The sequence below is a fragment of the Gekko japonicus genome, unplaced genomic scaffold, assembly GCF_001447785.1.
Source record: "Gekko japonicus isolate JY-2015 unplaced genomic scaffold, Gekko_japonicus_V1.1 scaffold1217, whole genome shotgun sequence".
NCBI classification, from domain to species: domain Eukaryota; kingdom Metazoa; phylum Chordata; class Lepidosauria; order Squamata; family Gekkonidae; genus Gekko; species Gekko japonicus.
The window spans coordinates 558,045-562,719 of NW_015173161.1; positions in this window are offsets into that span (position 1 = coordinate 558,045).

Sequence of the window (4,675 nt, forward strand, 5' to 3'; positions counted from 1 at the left end):
AGAGGATTGCATTTATTTCTACTGGATTTCCCTGTGCTCAGATGCTGTAGTTCAGGGGTTCCCCAACATGTGGACTGACACTTTTCTTGGTACTCAACAAGTGTTTTTAAAAAGTGGGTGGGGCTAGGCAAGGCTTCTGATTGGCCACTGGAGATTTGATTGGCTGTGCAGATTTTTTAAAACATTGCTTTGACAGCAGTTGCTACCACAACACTGTGTGATTGAAAGTAAGCTGTGGCAACCATTTTGTGGCTGGCTCTGTCTCCTGCAGAAGCCATTTTATGGCTGGCTGCGCTGGCTCTGTCTCCTGCAGCAGCCATTTTGTGGCTGCATCCATCATCCTGTGTCAGAAAATGCAATTGTGCCTGCAAGGTCAAAAAAGTTGGGGACTCCTGCAGTAGTTGTTTTTTTGTTTTTTTTGCTGTTCAGCTGTACACTTTTACTTGTAGTATCCAATGATGGCTTATATAAAGATACATTTTTATATTTTCTCATAATTGTGATTGGTCTTTGCAACCGTGCACGAAGCCTCATGCTTTGGTTCACACTTATCAAAGTATAAGAGAGGAAGCAGAAATAGCCTGCCTAGTTGGGAGTCTCTCTAGCAAGTGAGATTTCTGAAGCTTTGTCCCACTCCCCATGGTGCAGAAAATAAAGAGATTCTGAATTTGAATACAGGATCTGACTGCAGATGGTCAAACTTCAATGCTTCTAGTGGTTTGTTGGTAGCAGGGAATTCTTCAGTGTGGTCCAGCAGCTGAGACCTGGGCCTGTGTGTTGTAAGTAAGGGACTGAAGGGTCGTTTTACCACAGAAAGAACGGTGATGGCTGTAGTAAGGCTGTAACCAAGTTCTTAGGGCTGAGCTATTGGATTTCTGTGACCAATCAACGCCATTTCTAGCTGCTGCTCTGAACTGATCCGTTAGCTCCCACTCTTCAAAAGAGGAGGAAGCAAATCCCGGCCCCCTTCTTTTGGAGAGTCCCTGTCCCCAGTCCTAAAAACAGAAGGACAAAGGAATTGTGGTCCCCCGGTCTACCTTTGCAAGTCTCCAGAGGTCCCCAGCAACTGGCCAAATAAAAAAGGTATCACCTTTCTTTGTCTCCATTGAGATATGTTTCTTGGTATCACAGATGCTTCAGGTTCCAGGAGAACATCACGTGGATGAAGCCTACAACTCAACCTGGCCATTGATGGTTCTACTAAATGTTAATAAAAGTGTGACAAGGATTTTATGTACCCTTTTCACTGCTAAGGGAAAAAACAATAAGTACCTATACATATTTTATACATAAGGTTGCCAGCTCTGTGTTGGGAAATACCTGGAGATTTGGGGAGCAGAGTTTGGGGGGGGGGGGGCTCAGCAGGGTAAAATGCCATAGCAGCCATTTACTTCAGAGACCCAGTTTGGTGTGGGTAGCCTCTAATCTGGAGAACTGGATTCCCCACTCCTCCACTTGAAGCCAATTGGGTGACCTTGGGTCAGTCACCATTCTCTCAGCCAAAAAAAATAAGCCTAGCTCGCTACAAAAAGAGCTAGAGTTTCAGGCTGCCAGACAATCTTTGGATCTCCTGGCTATGCTACACTCACTGCCATACAATAGTTAATTAATTAACTCGTCAGGGGAACTGATCTTGGTCATCTGGAGAGCAACTGTAATAGTGGGAGATCTCCAGGTGCCATATGAAGGGTGGCAACCCTATGTTATACATGTTATTGTATTGGTGTCTCACATGTATTATAGAAGGCACAGAACCACCATTAGCCTGCCTTTGGGGGATTTTGTTCTCATACCATCAGAGCTCAAAAGCCCAATACATTGAAGTCCTTCTGGCTAGGTGATACAAATTTATTGTGGGACCCAACCATTTTCAAGGAGCTTACATAGTCCCAGCCCACAAACTAGTATCTGGAAAACACTGCAGTCCCTGTGAAGAGCAAATCCTGCTACTAAATCATCATATAACACAGACATTCCTGAGCACGGTCACCCCTACCAGCAAAAATGCTTAAAATATTTTCTGTACTCTGTAGGTAATACATCAACACTGAAGCTGATTAACATTAGATAAACCATTGACCTCCTCAATGCTTTGTTAGGAAGACTGTGGAATGAGATAAAATAGTGTCACAGCTATGAGGACAAACATCATAGCATTCAATAAACTACTTTATGCACATATTTTGTTAAGACTGGTTCCCGTTTCTTTGTTTGTTAATGAGTTGACTCATCCAGAGTTTCAGAAACTGGTTTCCAACACCAATGAGACAGATCTGAATTTCAGCCAAGTGGCGTTGGAGGCAGAGATAACAAGTCAGCAACAACAATAGTCTTCCTTGGTTCCTTTGCCAAAAACAATTGGCAGAAAGGGCCTGCAGCATAACTTATCACTTGGTATGGTGAGAGCTCTGAAGTTCTGGAAGAACAGAAGGGCCATTTGCTTGTTATAGATAAACTTCAGGATACCAGGAAGAGGCAAGCTCGCACGAGACTTTCTTACCTCAAACTGCTTTCATCACTTCAGAAGTATTTTGAATATGTGCCTTTGCCTACTCCATGTGTTCCTAGGGATGCTGGCCTCCAGGTGGAGCCCGGGGGTCCCCCAGAATTACAGCTCATCTCCAGACTACAGAGATCACTTCTCCTGGAGAAAATGGATGCTTTGGAGGGTGAACTCTATAACATAGTACCACACGGAGGTCCCTGTCCTCCCCAGGCTCCACCCCCAAATCTCCAGGCGTTTCTCAACCTGGATCTGGCAACCCTACACCCCCCATCCCCTGCCAGTGGCCAGGGGGGGGGAACCTGGCAATCCTATGTTCCACAAGTTCACCTGGAGATCAGTTCACCTGGAGAAAATGGCCTCTTTGGAGGGTGGACTCTATGGCATTATACCCTGCTTAGGTCCCTCCCCTCCTCAAACCCCACCCTTCCCAATCTCCACCTCCCAAATCTCCAGGTATTTCACAACGCAGAACTGGCAACCCAATGCAGCGTGGATCAGGGGGGAACCTTACCGAGTAGGACACAACCATTAGACCATACATTGTCTGCTCCTGTCCCATCCAATCCCTTCTTCTCAAATACATTTTTAAAGCAAATTTTTAAATATAAGCTACATTGTCTTATATTTCTGCTCTTTTTCTCTGTGTCCCTTCCCCCACGCAACTCTTTTTTACTTATTCAACCTTCTGCAGCCAAGCCTTCCCCTTTGCAGCCAAATCTTCCCTTCTGAATCCTTCTTTTGCACTTGGAAGTCACTCCTTTTTTATTTTACTATTTCCCAGGACATGAAACTCCACCCAAGACTGAATACCACCAGCCATGGTCACGCAATCACCAAACAGCTAACATCGTTAAAAAGCGGCTCTTTTAATTACTACAGGGAACATGGTAGAATGTCCAGTATTCAACAACACAGTTCCAAAGACTTGAGGACATGCAAGGGGAAGAGGAGATGATGATTTCGACCAGTTTCCCCCCTCTTACTGCAGCCTACTGAATCTCCACGAAATGCCATTCTTGGAGGTCAGCAGATCCTCAGGAACAGCATAGGAGGCAAACTGGGGGTCTGCAATGGGAGAAGGGAAATGCCCCCCCTTTCCAAAAACACAAGTGGCCTTAAGTCCTCAGAATTTGTGGCTAGACACAGGCTAGTGAGTTCAATTCTCAAACTCCAGATACCAACTCAATGAACACTGAGGAATACTTTCCACAAAGCCGAATCAGTTTTCCTTTTAGAAAACAAAACATTCTGATTTAGACCAGTTTTTGACACGATGGCACTGTAACCATGACAATTAGTTTTATTTCTGACTTTTAGTTAATCGTTTGGCTTTGAAATTTTATTCGCTTTAGTAAGGTGAAAATTGCCCTCTTTTACCCAGCTGCTTTTGGCATTGCTAGGAGAATTTATGGATACATCTAAATTTTATTCTGTGTTTTTTTTAAAATTGGAGACATGGTAGGGCTGCCTGCCTCTGTGTAGCGACACCCTGATATTCCTTGGTGGTCTCCCATCCAAATTCCAACCAGGGCTGAGCCTGCTTAGCTTCCAAGATCTGATGAGATTGGGGTAGTCTGGGCCAGGCCCGTAGCTACAGTGGGGCATCTCGGGGCTAGGCCCCCCTGACTTGATGACAAGCCCCCCCCCCGACTTCCCATCCAGCCCAGGGGCCCCCGAGCAGTGGCGGGTGCGGGGAAGGAGCCGAGTATTCCTGCGCAGCCGTCTGGCATGAAGGGCCGGCTACGGTGGCCACGTGGAGCCAGACAGCACCTCTCTTATTTCCCCCAGAAACTGTATGAAATTACCTTTCATGCGATTAGCCAGTGCCCCCCTAAGGAATTTAAATGCCCCCCTCCCCGACTTAAAAAATTCTGGCTACGGGCCTGGTCTGGCCTATCCAGGTCAAGGATAAGTTTTCCTAAGCACAGGTGAAAACAGCTTGGAAGAAAACAGGGCAAAGATTAAACAGCTCCTCCTACCCTGCCCCAGTTTTTCTTTTTTTAAATTGCCACCTTGGCACCTACACTGTACAAAATAAAAAGCATCACTTAAAAAAAAACCCACACAGAACCGTACATAGCAGGTAGATCTCCTCTGAAGTGCCATTTCACAGCAACAAAGACAGTGCATAAATGAAAGAAGACTGAGCACCGGCAATAAGAAGCCCTG